We start from the raw sequence: 18,661 nt of genomic DNA, 5'->3' as shown, positions 1-18,661 counted from the left end.
TCTACAGAAATAAGCCAGCAACTATTCCAGCTTTGGAAGACAACATTTCCGAAGAAATTCGGGCTATTCCGGCCGAAATGCTCGAAAAAGTTGCCCAAAATTGGACTTTCCGAATGGACCACCTAAGACGCAGCCGCGGTCAACATTTAAATGAAATTATCTTCAAAAAGTTTTATGCGTTTTTTTTTTAAAAAAAGTTATCAAGCTCTTAAAAAATCACCCTTTAGTACTAAGTACAACAATTTAGCTAAAATTGCGTATTTAATAATTAAGCTGGTTTTCAACTATAGATGACATTTCCATTTTCCTGTTCAATACTCTTCCGTCTCAAAGACCAAAAAGGTATTTTCAAAGCCGTTCTTCCTTCATTTCCTAAGCCTTCAACATGGTTAAATCTGACTCATGTAAAGATTGATAGAAAATGATTCTTGTTTCCCAAAGGCGAATGTCCAAATCCGTTTACATTTACTAAAGAATTTAAAATAAATTCTCTGCTGGTTTAAAGTGCAAGAAACACTTATTATGACCACATTGAATGTAATTTCTTTTCTTCGTTTTCGCTGTAATCATCATCACCATGCAATTTTATTTTCCTTCTTCGTATACAAAAATTTAAAAATGCAAAGTTCCAAGTTGAATATGCCGAAAGAGCGAAACTGAAAATCATTGCTGCTCATTTAAATAAGCACTTTACACCGATGTGTTTAATGAGCGAATGCTCAATAATGAGTACCATGGCAACAAGCTGCTGTGTTGCAGTGACTACTCGAAAATTCGAAAATACAACAGAAATCAAGGCCGCGCAAAATATCTTCTCGCCAGAGCTTTGAGCGTTGTACTCATGGTGCGTTTGTACTTTTTGCTGGCATAATGACTTCGAAAATGTACAAGTGTACGAAAGTAGTGCGAGTTGTCGGGCGACTTATGGATTTAAGTGGAGCTCAAACATTGTAAACATTAATTTGAATGTATGTATATAGCTTCCTTTCGCTTATGTTGTCAATGAAAACAATATAAAGAAAGTAATCTCGGCATAAAAACTATCTTGTAAGATACGGTCATGTTGGACACGGACTATAAGCAGAAATCAATTAAAAAGTAGTATCCAATTATGAGACAGTAATTAAAAATAATAATGTTTACTGTTTTCTCTAGTCTAGTAATATAAAGTGGAAGTTGGGCAATGAATTTCTCAAAAATTTTACTGCAATATTATATACATACATTTTGTGTACTTGCCAAATCGTATTATAGTGGAAATTACTGGAAATAATTGGAGAGAAGTAATTTTTGTGCTGAAAAAAAAACTTCAGCATTTGAAATTGATTTGTCGGAAAATAAATTGTTTCAAATTTTGAAAATTAATACTGTGATCAAACTAACCAAAAATGTTTAAAACTAAGCTTGATACAATTGAAGGTAGCGGTAATACATACATATATTGTATACAAAAGAGCAGCCCTCGAAGATAGCGACCAGAGAAAGGGCGAATCAAACACAGCTAAAGTTTTCGTAATATCAATTTTTCATGATACCAAACCAAGAAGAATTTATCATTTAATTTCATTAATTGAATATGCTGTAAATATGTCTTGCCTATATTTCTCTTCCCCATTATCACTCTCTTAAGCAGGTAAAAAGGGTAAAGTAATCAAGTCAGTCCGTGATGGAATAACCCATAGTAGCAACCATGAAATATTTTGATGTTAATGAGAAATGAAAAGGAACTTCGAATGCACCTATGTAGTGATGTTTATTATTTGCCTAATATGTAGAGTTTGATAAATGGAATTGCTTCAACTTAAATATTCGTATTTGTACATAATATTAGAACTCTCTTGACACATCCTACATGACGTGTGCCGCTACTAGGCTGTGACCAGTAAGAATGCCAATCATGGTTCTACAGCCCTTTCTATAAACTTGTATATTTCCGTTCTTACGCTTTTCATATGACCTCTGCGGTTTTACAACCCGATAGACCCTTCCAGCGCGCACCTGTCTATGCCGTCGTACAGATAGTCCAAGGGTTTACCGATGTCGATCATGTTTTCGGGTGACAGCTGCACACCATATTTTTGTAAAGGTTAAATAATTGATTTCTTTAAGAGATAATTTGCTCTCGATGCCTCAGCGAAACCTCAAAGCATCCTGCGTTTACAATTCATTTGCTGCGGAATTGTTAAGCCTACATCTGTCTAATTAGCGTAATACAATTGCAGCGATTGTATTTGCTAATTAACACACGCATTCCTTTGGCCTATCAGTATGTTCCGAATATTACGTATGAGTTCGTTCGCGCAAACATTACTATTGACCTCAGGTTTATTGAATGACCGTAATTATCGATGCTTAGTAATTTGAACATTATTGAAATGTTCTTGTTGTGTATAAATACGCATTCACCACAGCGAGGAAATTAGGTTAGCGCGTAATGACTGCCGCATATACACATTTGTATCCTTGACCCGGTTGTAAGCTTCTATATAGTAAGCTTGACATAATTGTATTTGTACTCACTCATATGAAGATCGGGCTAGCAATACCGGCACAAGCGTAATTTTTCAAACATCTCTTTCACTTGTTACATAAAAGTATATTTTCCAACCACATTTACAAAGTGTTGATCTTGCATAATGGCAGCATTGAATTCCTATTATAATGCCGAAGAGATTAACCATATGTATTTTTCCATTATTTATCAGATTATTGCATTTATTCTTTACGGAAATGTTTGTCAGCGCGTGTTAAGGCAACTTTAAAATCGTACAGTGTATATTGTGCATAAAATGTGGTTTTGAGATTACTCATACGCCATGGTGTTGCTCTGATTGTTAATGCGCATACAATTTTATATAATCATGCTTTTGAATGATACATAAGAGCGTTAAGAATATAAAGGAGTTTTTATATTGCTTTATATATACTATAAATAACGGGTGATTTTTTTGAGGTTAGGATTTTCATGCATTAGTATTTGACAGATCACGTGGGATTTCAGACATGGTGTCAAAGAGAAAGATGCTCAGTATGCTTTGACATTTCATCATGAATAGACTTACTAACGAGCAACGCTTGCAAATCATTGAATTTTATTACCAAAATCAGTGTTCGGTTCGAAATGTGTTTCGCGCTTTACGTCCGATTTATGGTCTACATAATCGACCAAGTGAGCAAACAATTAATGCGATTGTGACCAAGTTTCGCACTCAGTTTACTTTATTGGACATTAAACCAACCACACGAATGCGTACAGTGCGTACAGAAGAGAATATTGCGTCTGTTTCTGAGAGTGTGGCTGAAGACCGTGAAATGTCGATTCGTCGCCGTTCGCAGCAATTGGGTTTGTGTTATTCGACCACATGGAAGATTTTACGCAAAGATCTTGGTGTAAAACCGTATAAAATACAGCTCGTGCAAGAACTGAAGCCGAACGATCTGCCACAACGTCGAATTTTCAGTGAATGGGCCCTAGAAAAGTTGGCAGAAAATCCGCTTTTTTATCGACAAATTTTGTTCAGCGATGAGGCTCATTTCTGGTTGAATGGCTACGTAAATAAGCAAAATTGCCGCATTTGGGGTGAAGAGCAACCAGAAGCCGTTCAAGAACTGCCCATGCATCCCGAAAAATGCACTGTTTGGTGTGGTTTGTACGCTGGTGGAATCATTGGACCGTATTTTTTCAAAGATGCTGTTGGACGCAACGTTACGGTGAATGGCGATCGCTATCGTTCGATGCTAACAAACTTTTTGTTGCCAAAAATGGAAGAACTGAACTTGGTTGACATGTGGTTTCAACAAGATGGCGCTACATGCCACACAGCTCGCGATTCTATGGCCATTTTGAGGGAAAACTTCGGAGAACAATTCATCTCAAGAAATGGACCCGTAAGTTGGCCACCAAGATCATGCGATTTAACGCCTTTAGACTATTTTTTGTGGGGCTACGTCAAGTCTAAAGTCTACAGAAATAAGCCAGCAACTATTCCAGCTTTGGAAGACAACATTTCCGAAGAAATTCGGGCTATTCCGGCCGAAATGCTCGAAAAAGTTGCCCAAAATTGGACTTTCCGAATGGACCACCTAAGACGCAGCCGCGGTCAACATTTAAATGAAATTATCTTCAAAAAGTAAATGTCATGAACCAATCTAACGTTTCAAATAAAGAACCTATGAGATTTTGCAAATTTTATGCGTTTTTTTTTTAAAAAAAGTTATCAAGCTCTTAAAAAATCACCCTTTATTATATGTAATATACTATATTGGCTATCATACATACAACATGTAGTGTCTGAAATTGAAATTTTTAATAAACGCAATTTAACAAACTTTTGCCGTATCTTTGACATTTTTCACATTATCAAGCAACCTTGTTGATGTTGCCACACTTTCATTTTAGCAGCAATGACCTTGCACGTGACAAGCATAGAGAGATGAGTGTAGTCGCATAAATCTTTCGTGTGTATGCTATTATTTTCACTGAGTGAAGTTAGCAAAAAAAAGTGAGTATATACGCAAAATTAAAAACACGCATTTGAAGCGAAATTTTCCCATGAAAATGTTTCGAAAATTCAACCATTTCACCGTGGAATTACGATTTTTTTTTGTAAAACTAAGTAAATCTTATACACATGTTTATACGCTTCGCTATAAAAACGGTGTCAGAAATTTATTGTAGCGTGTGCCAAATAGTAGCGTTCGCAATAATGCAACTTTGTTTCTAGTTTAGAAATTTTTAACAACTTTTTTCATATATTTTTAATATTGGGGAAATACCTGCGTTTACCTGTGCGAATGATTAAACTATTCCAATGTGTCAAACCAGAGGTACATAGTAGGAAAGTAGCTGCAAAAACTTCGTTGAAATTTTGTGAAAGGGACACAGTATATTTCAATGTTAATTACTTATACTAAAAATGGCCTCCCGCAAGCATGTTCCTCAGAATTATGCTATTATCATTGTATTTTTATACTCAAGGATACCACAGTGCTAATTCTACCACCTTTAATTTTCGAAATATTTTCTGATGCTAGAGCCAACCATACACATGTACATTAGATTATAAATAATTAACATTTTGAGAGATTGAAAATTTGAGTTGTATAGCTTGCTGTAAGAATTTTATCAGCGCATTGGCTTAAATACCCACATACTTACAGATTTATCTAAAACTTCAAAAATATTCAAAATATAATTATAATAATTATAATTATAATTAAAGATTTTTTTCTTGTTTTTTTTTTTCAAGAATTTTAGCATTTTTTTCATTCCACGTTCACTTGTCGTTCGTTATTTGGTATTTACATTATAATGTTTTTTCTTTATTCCTTGTATTTTTATGGCGGCTAGACGGCGGTGCGTGCTAAGTATTATATGCGATTTACAAGAGATTTATTTTCGATTTCAATATTTTCCTTGTAGTGCTTGTTGCCATTACTTCCATTAATTTTTTTTTTTTGCGGTGTAGCGACGTGGAATCGGATTTATGATTTCCATTGGTGTTTAAGTGCTCACAGCTGTGTGGCGGCGCTTACTTTTACTTTTTATATGCGATTTTATATTTCTTTGCAAAATTCTATGTCTACATAGGTAAATTTATTGGCGTTACTTTGTATATATAGGTATATATAGGGTACTTTGATTTATAGGGAAGAGAAAACAAAGATTAAGAGTTTATGAACTTTTTCTTATTATTAGCATTACGTATGCATTACACTACATAAATACGTTTCTCAAATACCTAAGGTTGTAAATCTTATTTTTGATATCGTCAGTCATATCCTCTTCTTTACTTTGGTGGTCATATTAGAAATGAAAAAGTCAGTGAGAAAGATTCAAAATCAATGGATTCGTAAAGGCAAAAGGTTTCTAAAGATTACGTCTGTAAACTGACATTTTAATTTCCAGTTTTCTTGTTAATATTCTGTTTGGTAAATTTTCGATTGAAAATTATTAATATGCTCCTAAATCATAGCCATTGTTTTCATAATTATTTTCGCAACTTTGTGTAGCCATAATACAAGTACTTATACATTACACACGCTATCGGCTCATTCCAGTGTAGTCGACCAACTCACTTAACTAATTCATTCGCACTACCGAGGAAGCTGTGGCGCTTTGTTTGTCTTAATCGACTGCTTAGCTACTTATCTTCATCTTCGCTTTCTTCTACAGCCTTGTGCAAAGTCCTCTGCCCGCACAAACGGCTGCAACTTCGATTATTCATTTATCTTGTGGTCTCTTTGCCAGCTTGGTTTAAACACAATTTGGACTTTATTCAATTATGAGCTTATTAAACTTTTCCAGTTGATTTTTGTTGTTGGTGGGTGTTTTCACGATGGTCGCTTGTGTTGCCTAGGGACTGCTTGAGGTCAACCACGACTGTTGTTCTTACATTTCAAAGTACCCGCAAGACATTCAAAGTCACTACAACTTACAATACGCCCTCATTTATCTTTAGTATTTGCGTTAATATTATTTGCACTCATTTTCCTTAGATTTTCGAAAATTTATTGGCTGTTTGTATTTGTTGCGTTGAGTTTCATCAAAACACACACAGCATTCATTCATGTTTATTGAAAAGTTTTTTTTATCAGTGGTTTCAGTGCTGGGAATTTCATAAAGTTTTCGCCGTAAGCATGCTCTGGCAGAGTTTTGCCAGCGGATCTAGTTACTGGTTTGGTAGCTGCAAGTCATGTAGATGTTTATATTTATGAACGTACATATTATAAATTTATCCAGCAAGTCAAGGCACCTACATTTTGTCTTCTATTTATATACAAAATTGTATGCGGTATTCGGTTCGTTTTAATATTCTATGGAAATGCACTTTTGACCACTTTCAGCGTGGCTCCTCACTCTGCTACAGAAAGAAATTTTGCGGTTTGCAGATTTTATTAGATGAAATTTATTATATGCCAATTAATCTCGTTATTCTTAATTTTAGATATTTTCTATATATATTTGTGGTTAACTCGTCCTACTAATTTGCATTTAAATGGAAGTAATTGGGTGTATGTGGCAAAATTTAAGTTTAAAATTCAAGGTAACACAGCAATTTCAAACCACTAATGGGAATATGAAGAAAATGAAATCAAATCACTTCTGCCTCTAAACAAGCCACAGTATGTATGTATATTTACTATAAAGCCACATTTTATAGCCATTCCATTTTCTACTACTTTATGTGCTAAACTCACTAAATCAAAAGCGATTTGAATGTGCTATATCAATTAAAAAATTAATAGATATTACATCGCGAGTTTTGATCAACTCAGCAGTTATTTTGTATTTATTTGTTTATTTGATTGCTCATTTATGCTAATTTGTTTGACTTTTATTTGTCTAGCAAATGCTCAATTCTATTCATTGACATTTTATGCCCGTCAAAGTTTACATTTAAATGTTGCTCATACGCCATGTCAACACGATCTCAAAATGTGTCATGACATGGCTGTGAGCAATAAAGTTTTTATGCGATTTGACATAAAACTGTATTGTTCAGTCTGAGAATTACAGCCATTTTATCTTTTCACAATTGCGACAATAATAATAATATTTTAAATGTGTAATTTGTATGAATTTGATTGAATGAAAGCAAACAGTTTTATGATGGGAGCGGTGTTTGCACTTGAAATATTATATTTTTTTTTACAAATTTTGGAAAGGGTTTTATTGTGAATACATCTCGTTTAACCAATCCAAAAACAGTGCAATTTTTACTAATTTTTCACATTTTAAAAAATTACTTTTTTGTATTTTCTATTCAATTAATTTGCTGCTTTCAAATTACTCTATTGGCTCACATTTCACTTTTTTCGAAAAACATACACATTTATTCTAGAGAAACTTTACTACTTAACTGTTGAAAAGCGACTCCATTGTACAATTAATTATTTAAGCAGTAGCTCATTACCGAAATAAACTTAGTAGCTGCTTAAATATACAACACTCAATAAGGCATTCTTGAGTATTCTGACGAATTTATTTTCTTATTAAATAAAACACAATATTTAGCAGTTCAACGACAAAGTGGTGCCATTTATTATAAATCAGTTGATGATGATGTTAGAGGTTGTTTTCTAAAGAAATGTATGGTTTCTCACTTTAAAAGCGATGTCAAGAAGTTCCTTTGAATATTGCTTAACAACGAATAGCACTTGTGAGCATTCGATTTTCAATATAGACAGCGATTTAATTTATTATCTAAATTATCTATCACATACTTGTGATAGTTAATTTAATAAAAGGGTGTGAGTCTTTCAAAAAATCGATTTTTTATTTGCTTATACGATAGTTTATACTTTCAAAAATATCCCTTGATTTCATGAATTCAGGAAAATCGCCTAACTCTCATTTCATGGGCCATTTCATGGTATAGCCCCTTAAAACATGCTGCGTATATTATTTTCATTTTAAATTACGTAATGAAGTATTCTGTTTCCAAATAAAACTCCCAATACAATATTAAATATGTATGTGTAAAAATATATTTTTGAAGAAAAGTATAGCAATATACACAATGAAATTTTATTACAAACATTTACACATTTTTATAAGCTTATAAGCTAATATAATATTATTTTTCAGTTAGAGGAAATAAACATATCACTTAAATCTTAATAAATTATTTTATTATATTAAGTTATTTCCTTTTGAACACATTTCATTTATATTAATTTCATTTAAAAAAGTTTTATTTATAATACACAAAAATGTTTTAGTAATATTAGAAACTGAGAAAATTTTGTTTATATTGTTGACCTTTCCTGGCCCTTTTATATTATATTTGCGGGCAAGTATATTTTTCTCTCTACAAATATTTCATAAACACACATATATGCATATGTATGTATAAAGCTATAAGAATTTACCAAAAAGTTTACAAGTTTTTATTTGTATTGAGTGCATTTACTTACTTTTCTTGTATTTATTTTAGAATATGCCTTTGTAAAATGCAAACACTTCTCAATAACTCCACATTCGTTCAGTTAAGTTAATAAAATTCGATAGGAAAATCCACTTGACTATTGCCAACCAAAAACTCTTATGCAAAAGTGAATAAAATCAATTTCGCTTTATTGCTATGAAAAATAATCTCTAAAAGGGTTGACTATTTTGTGAAGGGTATAAGTATAATCAAAATAAAATGAGATTTTTCGACATACACACAAACAGTAAACATATAAACTTGTATAAGTGGTAGTAGTGCAAGTATCATTGTATTCGTGGAAATTAAGTTAATAAATGCAGCAAGCATATTTTGAAATAATTTTTTGCTTTTACTTTGGCAAAAGCATTAAAATATCTGTTTCTGTTTTTATTTCTGTTTCTGTTTCTATACTCGTACCAATCAGAAAAGCAATTGCAGACCGACAAGAGATAGAAGAAAACTGATGCGTATGGACTCCTGCTACTAGTTCCTTTTTGCACCATATGAAAATAATTGTAAATTTTACAGAAAGTACTATAGAACCATGTACACCATTGCGTATACTTAACCTCATATAGTAAACAGTATTAATTTTAGTAAATAGGGATTTAATGGAACAAACCAGATAAGTGTTTCTTAGAGAATATTTTGTATAATACTTTTCTACTGAATATTAATGTGATATATTTATAAAGCTGAATGAACAAGTTTAAGATTAATATCTGTTTCTAAAACTTACATACAATTCCTTATAACTATAATACATACATTTTCAGTTTACTGATAAAAGTACCTAAAGATCAGTACTACAAATAATAAATAATTCTGGGAAATATAACAGAACTGAACACATTCTTATAATACACCTTTCCATTTTCATTAAATATTTTCTGTTATTGGTCTTAATGAGGCACCTTTTAAAGCCGCTTTCTTGCAATCCTTCCAGTTAATCCTTACTGGTGTACGATATTTAAGCATCCAACGCATTTCCAAAATAAATATTCGTTTATATTGTTGTACGTAACATGTATTTATACAATCTGCAAAAAGGATAAAACATTACACTAACTTTAACAATATGGAAAACTGTATTGCATTTGACAAAATTATTTTCATTTTCAGTTAATATTAAAATTTTGTACAATAGTTGTTAGCCGGAAATTGTTTGCTTGCTTGATTGGCTGATAAAAGCTTCACCAAAGAAAATCCGTACTTTTTGACTGCGGCAGAATATAACAGATACAGCGCTTTTGCTTTGGCATCAGCGTGTGATTGTGATTTTTTTTTTTTTTTTTGTTCTCATTGATTTATATATAATAGATTTATTTCTTCAACGATTTTTAGAAATATTTCAATATTTTGTAGTTTTAGTATCATTGAAGAATATGTGGAAGATTTAAAATACATTCTAGTTATCATGCATTGTTTTACATATTTATTGAACACATATTAAATATTTTTATTAAACAAATATTTTGTGAATTTACTACATTAGAAGGTAAATAATCAAATTTTCCTTAAATTAGGACCAGAATCCTTTTCAACTACTACTATTCCACTTCTCTCCTTTTTATGTATGCTGATGAAAATTGCAACTCGTATTTCTTGTTTGCTATGCAACCATAAAATTGTCAACGATGTTGACGGCTAGCAACTGCTGCTTGCCACTAATTGCAACATGCTGGTGTGTGATTAATGTGCGTTGTTGGCATTACGGACATAAAGTAGAAAGAACAAGGGGGAAAACCATTGTGGTAGTGTGTCACCTACCAAAGTACAATTTGACCGGTCAGCATTTACGAAAAAAATGCACACAATATTGATGGACAGGACATGCGGGTAACGTCAACACAATTTCTTCATTTTTCATTATTGTTTACTACATTTGACATTAAGTGCAGACAAAACATTTATAAGACAGATAAGACAATTCAACAGCACACATGCTAAACGCACGAGAGTCATATCGAGTATGTAAGCAGCAATTTATTATAATTTTGTATGGCAATTGTATCTTCCAATCATTTCTTCCATCCATTCATATACTTCACTTACCGTCGCTAGCGTAGGCCAAATGAGTACAGTTGTCAATCATTGGAGTCAAGCCTCGAATACAAAATTAATGAAACTATCTCTATATCTTTTCGTTTATATATATATGTATATATACGAGTATAACACATATAGTACTTCAAATTCACCCTCTCCTGGTTTGGGAAAAATTCGGCAAATAGTACAAGTATATGGAATTACTTTTCGTACTTTTCGTTCGTCTTTGTACGTTATGAGCACATACTATATGTATGTGAGGTTTCGACTTGTTGCTTGCCAAATTTGCTTGACATCCGAGAATTGGATCCTTGCCAAGATGGCAGAATATCAGCCAAAGAGATGAGAGTAGCCGAGCTTGTGAGTTGCCTCGTTAGACGTTAGTTAACGACAAGTGGCGTTTGAGTATGTGGGATGCAAGTGGATTTTAATTAGTTAGCCAGTGACACTGTTGGTGTTGCTTTGGTAACGTGTTCAAGCTTGTTGACTTGTGTTTAAGCTGCATGGAAGGCAGATGAAGATTATTCCGACAGCGACTTGGGGGGAACAATAATTACAAATTGATGAGAATAACCGTTGCAAATTCCGTAAATAAGATTACTAAAAGACAATTCAGAAATTAAATGTATTTAAATTAAAATTTACTGTTTAATATTTTTACAAATACATTCCAAAACTTTTAGCATTTTGCACAAAATTAATACCTGAATTTTATATAACAAAGGTTCTGTTATATTTTATTTTAAAATTATATTTCTTTTAAAATTCTTATTTTTTCAGCTTTAAAGTAGTAATCTTCATACATATTATTCTCTTACTTTTTAATTTTTTAATTTACAGATTAAACTGGAGTATATAAGGACACTATAAATCTATCAAAATGGGTAAGTGATATTAAATACAATCGTAACTGCATTGTGTACTATTTAATATTTTATAGAATAATTTTCTTCTTTAATATTATTAATTTATTGGAACTAGAATTAAGTTAGAAGAATTATTATAAGAAACGCAACAAAATGTAGAACATCTCGTTTGAACATTCATTGGCATTACAATAGGAATGTTCTATTATATTATATATATTATAACTATACACAAATGTAATCGGTATTATTGAATGAATAGCGCTTCGGACTCCTATTATTCTTCCCACTACTAAATAGTTAGAAAAAGTCAATATTAACTGAAAACGTGCGACATGGCAGCCAATGTATTAAATGTATTGAAACCTTTGTTTCACACCTGTGAACGATACATTTCGAAAATAAAACAAAATTTGGAATTATATGGAAATATAGCATAATATTAGTATGCAACGCTACCATGCATACTCACTGCTTGCATCCTGAATGCAAACTTCCACGATTTGCACCAAGCGCGCTGAAACGCATTGTAGGGGTTAGGGATGGCAAAAAAATTTTTTTAATCGATTAAATAATCAAATGATTAATTGCAAGATTTAAAAAAATAATTGCAATTAATTCCAATTAATGTAAAAAAATCGATTAATCGAGTAATTCCAATGTTTGCAACTTTGCGTAAAAATAAAACTAATAAAATATAGGAGACTATATTCTTATTTCAGACATTCAAATTGTGTTCGTATATACACAAAAACAAAAACGGAAATAAAATTAAAATATCATATTAAAAATTCATTTGTCTTAGCATAAAGGAAAATATATTCATTGAATATATTCAGAAAATTTAGAAGTCTGTTCAACCAAGTTTGAAGAAAAAGCCATTTCGATAAACTTTTTGTTGTCAAACGATTGCGTTTTTCGGTCGTAGTTGCACCCGCTTTTGAGAAAAGCCGCTCAGCTGGTACTGAGGTACCAAGTAGATGACAATACTTTTTTGAAAGTCCGTACAGTTTGGGTAAACGGTTTTCATTTCTTCCCAAGCATAAATAGTGTTTCGACTTAGTTCTAATACCTGACAATTCAAATAAAAGCTCAATTCATCTTGTGGAGATGTAAAATCGTTGTCCTTCCTCCTTCTTGTGTGCACTAGAGTGCACAAAATGGTGTCAGTGTCATCATCACTTAGGGAAACATTGTCTTTACTCCAAGATTGCAGGGTCTAATTTGTACACATATATTTATATATAACTAGAAGAAATTTCAAATGTAATACCGATTGCTCCGACTTACCACCAATTTGCAGGCTACAGTTGCATGCTTTAATTTTAAATGCTGCAACATATTTGAAGTGTTATTAGAAAATTTTAAATTTTTGCAGCAAAGTTGACATTTAACGTAGTTATTGCTTATTTTATTAAAAAAATGTCCACACTTCGCTTTTAACTGGCGCCATTGCTCTTCAAACAACTGAACGTAAAATGCGTTTGACTTAACTGTAAATGCAGTGTTACCAGACATTCATTTGTTGATATTAAACTACGTTGACATATTAGAATGTAACTATGTTTACACCGTTTGCAATTTCGACCCTTGTAGCTAACTTAGATGAACATAAAATGTATTAAATTTCAAAATGCTGTTTCTGATTATTTTGCAATTACTCGAGTAATAGTCCTCAGGGTGCCAAAGAACATGTGTTCCAAGTTTCATTAAGATATCTTACTTTTTACTCAAGTTATCGCTTGCACGGACAGACGGACGGACAGACATCCGGATTTCAAATCTACTCGTCATCCTGATCATTTATGTATATATAACCCCATATCTAACTCTTATATTTCTTGGTGACACAAACAACCGTTATGTGAACAAAACTATTATACTCTGTGCAACAGGTTGCGAGAGTATAAAAAGTATGCACCACTCACATGCCTACTCTATGCTTTTGTGTTAGTGACGCCAGAGGAAATGCTTCCAAACCGTAGTGCAGTGAAAAATGGCGCCCTAATGCGGTAGCTAGGGCAGCGCTAGGCACTGCAGTACGGTGATCTGGTACAGGGATCGCATTGCAGTGCAGAATGGCGCCCGAATGTAGGGGCTAGGGCAGCGCTAGGCAGTGCAGTACGGTTTTATGGTACAGAGATCGCATTGCAGTGCAGAATAGCGCCCTAATGCTGTAGCTAGGGCAGCGCTATGCAGTGCAGTACGGTTTTCTTGTATACGGACCGCATTCCAGTGCAGAATGGAGCCATAATGCAGGGGCTAGGGCAGCGCTAGGCAGTGCAGTACGGTTTTCTGGTACAGGGACCGCATTGCAGTGCAGAATGGCGCCCTAATGCTGGGGCTAGGGCAGCGCTAGGCAGTGCAGTACGGTTTTCTGGTACAGGGACCGCATTGCAGTGCAGAATGGCGCCCTAATGCAGGGTCTAGGGCAGCGCTGGGCAGTGCAGTACGGTTTTCTGGTACAGGGACCGCATTGCAGTGCAGAATGGCGCCCTAATGCAGGGGCTAGGGCAGCGCTAGGCAGTGCAGTACGGTTTTCTGGTACAGGGACCGCATTGCAGTGCAGAATGGCGCCCTAATGCTGGGGCTAGGGCAGCGCTAGGCAGTGCAGTACGGTTTTCTGGTACAGGGACCGCATTGCAGTGCAGAATGGCGCCCTAATGCAGGGTCTAGGGCAGCGCTAGGCAGTGCAGTACGGTTTTCTGGTACAGGGACCGCATTGCAGTGCAGAATGGCGCCCTAATGCAGGGGCTAGGGCAGCGCTAGGCAGTGCCTTACGGTTTTCTGGTACAGGGACCGCATTGCAGTGCAAAATGCCGCCCTAATGCTGTAGCTAGGGCAGCGCTAGGCAGTGCAGTACGCTTATCTTGTATAGGCACCGCATTCCAGTGCAGAATGGCGCCATAATGCAGGGACTAGGGCAGAGCTAGGCGGTGCAGTACGGTTTTCTGGTACAGGGACCGCATAGCAGTGCAGAATGACGCCCTAATGCTGGGGCTAGGGCAGCGCTAGGCAGTGCAGTACGGTTTTCTGGTACAGGGACCGCATTCCAGTGCAGAATGCCGCCTTAATGCTGGGGCTAGGGCAGCGCTAGGCAGTGCAGTACGGTTTTCTGATACAGAGATCGCATTGCAGTTCAGAATGCCGCCCTAATGCTGGGGCTAGGGCAGCGCTAGGCAGTGCAGTACGGTTTTCTGGTACAGGGACCGCATTGCAGTGCAGAATGGCGCCCTAATGCAGGCGCTAGGGCAGCGCTAGGCAGTGCAGTACGGTTTTCTGGTACAGGGAGCGCATTGCAGTGCAGCATGGCGCCCTAATGCTGGGGCTAGGGCAGCGCTAGGCAGTGCAGTACGGTTTTCTGGTACAGGGACCGCATTGCAGTGCAGAATGGCGCCCTAATGCAGGCGCTAGGGCAGCGCTAGGCAGTGCAGTACGGTTTTCTGGTACAGGGAGCGCATTGCAGTGCAGCATGGCGCCCTAATGCTGGGGCTAGGGCAGCGCTAGGCAGTGCAGTACGGTTATCTTGTATAGGCACCGCATTCCAGTGCAGAATGGCGCTATAATGCAGGGGCTAGGGCAGCGCTAGGCGGTGCAGTACGGTTTTCTGGTACAGGGACCGCATAGCAGTGCAGAATGCCGCCCTAATGCAGGGGCTAGGGCAGCGCTAGGCAGTGCAGTACGGTTTTCTGGTACAGGGACCGCATAGCAGTGCAGAATGCCGCCCTAATGCTGGGGCTAGGGCAGCGCTAGGCAGTGCAGTACGGTTTTCTTGTATAGGGACCGCATTCCAGTGCAGAATGGCGCCATAATGCAGGGCTAGGGCAGCGCTAGGCAGTGCAGTACGGTTTTCTTGCACAGGGACCGCATAGCAGCGCAGAATGCCGCCCTAATGCTGGGGCTAGGGCAGCGCTAGGCAGTGCAGTACGGTTTTCTGGTACAGGGACCGCATTGCAGTACAGAATGGCGCCCTAATGCAGGCGCTAGGGCAGCGCTAGGCAGTGCAGTACATTTTTCTGGTACAGGGACCGCATTGCAGTGCAGAATGGCGCCCTAATGCAGGGGCTAGGGCAGCGCTAGGCAGTGCAGTACGGTTATCTTGTATAGGCACCGCATTCCAGTGCAGAATGGCGCTATAATGCAGGGGCTAGGGCAGCGCTAGGCGGTGCAGTACGGTTTTCTGGTACAGGGACCGCATAGCAGTGCAGAATGCCGCCCTAATGCAGGGGCTAGGGCAGCGCTAGGCAGTGCAGTACGGTTTTCTGGTACAGGGACCGCATAGCAGTGCAGAATGCCGCCCTAATGCTGGGGCTAGGGCAGCGCTAGGCAGTGCAGTACGGTTTTCTTGTATAGGGACCGCATTCCAGTGCAGAATGGCGCCATAATGCAGGGCTAGGGCAGCGCTAGGCAGTGCAGTACGGTTTTCTTGCACAGGGACCGCATAGCAGCGCAGAATGCCGCCCTAATGCTGGGGCTAGGGCAGCGCTAGGCAGTGCAGTACGGTTTTCTGATACAGGGACCGCATTTCAGTGCAGAATGCCGCCCTAATGCTGGGGCTAGGGCAGCGCTAGGCAGTGCAGTACGGTTTTCTGGTCCAGGGACCGCATTGCAGTGCAGAATGGCGCCCTAATGCAGGGGCTAGGGCAGCGCTAGGCAGTGCAGTACGGTTTTCTGGTACAGGGACCGCATAGCAGTGCAGAATGCCGCCCTAATACTGGGGCTAGGGCAGCGCTAGGCAGTGCAGTACGTTTTTCTGGTACAGGGACCGCATTGCAGTGCAGAATGGCGCCCTAATGCAGGGGCTAGGGCAGCGCTAGGCAGTGCAGTACGGTTATCTTGTATAGGCACCGCATTCCAGTGCAGAATGGCGCTATAATGCAGGGGCTAGGGCAGCGCTAGGCGGTGCAGTACGATTTTCTTGCACAGGGACCGCATAGCAGCGCAGAATGCCGCCCTAATGCTGGGGCTAGGGCAGCGCTAGGCAGTGCAGTACGGTTTTCTGGTACAGGGACCGCATAGCAGTGCAGAATGCCGCCCTAATGCTGGGGCTAGGGCAGCGCTAGGCGGTGCAGTACGGTTTTCTGGTACAGGGACCGCATAGCAGTGCAGAATGCCGCCCTAATTCAGGGGCTAGGGCAGCGCTAGGCAGTGCAGTACGGTTTTCTGGTACAGGGACCGCATAGCAGTGCAGAATGCCGCCCTAATGCTGGGGCTAGGGCAGCGCTAGGCAGTGCAGTACGCTTTTCTGGTACAGGGACCGCATTGCAGTGCAGAATGACGCCCTAATGCAGGGGCTAGGGCAGCGCTAGGCAGTGCAGTACGGTTTTCTGGTACAGGGACCGCATAGCAGTGCAGAATCCCGCCCTAATGCTGGGGCTAGGGCAGCGCTAGGCACTGCAGTACGGCTTTCTGGTACAGGGACCGCATTGCAGTGCAGAATGCCGCCCTAATGCTGTAGCTAGGGTAGCGCTAGGCAGTGCAGTACGGTTTTCTTGTATAGGGACCGTATTCCAGTGCAGAATGGCGCCATAATGCAGTGCTAGGGTACGGTTTTCTTGCACAGGGACCGCATAGCAGCGCAGAATGTCGCCCTAGTGCTGGGGCTAGGGCAGCGCTAGGCAGTGCAGTACGGTTTTCTGGAACAGGGACCGCATAGCAGCGCAGAATGTCGCCCTAATGCTAGGGCTAGGGCAGCGCTAGGCAGTGCAGTACAGTTTTCTTGTATAGGGACCGCATTCCAGTGCAGAATGGCGCCATAATGCAGGGCTAGGGCAGCGCTAGGCAGTGCAGTACGGTTATCTTGTATAGGCACCGCATTCCAGTGCAGAATGGCGCTATAATGCAGGGGCTAGGGCAGCGCTAGGCGGTGCAGTACGATTTTCTTGCACAGGGACCGCATAGCAGCGCAGAATGCCGCCCTAATGCTGGGGCTAGGGCAGCGCTAGGCAGTGCAGTACGGTTTTCTGGTACAGGGACCGCATAGCAGTGCAGAATGCCGCCCTAATGCTGGGGCTAGGGCAGCGCTAGGCGGTGCAGTACGGTTTTCTGGTACAGGGACCGCATAGCAGTGCAGAATGCCGCCCTAATTCAGGGGCTAGGGCAGCGCTAGGCAGTGCAGTACGGTTTTCTGGTACAGGGACCGCATAGCAGTGCAGAATGCCGCCCTAATGCTGGGGCTAGGGCAGCGCTAGGCAGTGCAGTACGCTTTTCTGGTACAGGGACCGCATTGCAGTGCAGAATGACGCCCTAATGCAGGGGCTAGGGCAGCGCTAGGCAGTGCAGTACGGTTTTCTGGTACAGGGACCGCATAGCAGTGCAGAATCCCGCCCTAATGCTGGGGCTAGGGCAGCGCTAGGCACTGCAGTACGGCTTTCTGGTACAGGGACCGCATTGCAGTGCAGAATGCCGCCCTAATGCTGTAGCTAGGGTAGCGCTAGGCAGTGCAGTACGGTTTTCTTGTATAGGGACCGTATTCCAGTGCAGAATGGCGCCATAATGCAGTGCTAGGGTACGGTTTTCTTGCACAGGGACCGCATAGCAGCGCAGAATGTCGCCCTAGTGCTGGGGCTAGGGCAGCGCTAGGCAGTGCAGTACGGTTTTCTGGAACAGGGACCGCATAGCAGCGCAGAATGTCGCCCTAATGCTAGGGCTAGGGCAGCGCTAGGCAGTGCAGTACAGTTTTCTTGTATAGGGACCGCATTCCAGTGCAGAATGGCGCCATAATGCAGGGCTAGGGCAGCGCTAGGCAGTGCAGTACGGTTTTCTGGAACAGGGACCGCATTTCAGTGCAGAATGCCGCCCTAATGCTGGGGC

The 18,661-nt window shown here is 39.0% G+C and overlaps 1 long non-coding RNA gene across 1 annotated transcript in view; it reads left to right on the top strand.

Moving 5' to 3' along the window:
- Positions 1-13,964, top strand: part of LOC128922126 (uncharacterized) — a 36,897-nt gene extending 22,933 nt beyond the window's left edge. Inside the window, exon 3 of the long non-coding RNA XR_008471414.1 lies at positions 11,823-13,964. This is a non-coding gene — a long non-coding RNA (uncharacterized LOC128922126). The remainder of the gene's footprint in view (positions 1-11,822) is intronic.
- The last annotated feature ends 4,697 nt before the right edge of the window (positions 13,965-18,661 follow it).

The sequence above is a fragment of the Zeugodacus cucurbitae genome, chromosome 5, assembly GCF_028554725.1.
Source record: "Zeugodacus cucurbitae isolate PBARC_wt_2022May chromosome 5, idZeuCucr1.2, whole genome shotgun sequence".
In the NCBI taxonomy this organism is placed as follows: domain Eukaryota; kingdom Metazoa; phylum Arthropoda; class Insecta; order Diptera; family Tephritidae; genus Zeugodacus; species Zeugodacus cucurbitae.
This window is presented reverse-complemented; position numbering and strand designations above follow the sequence as displayed.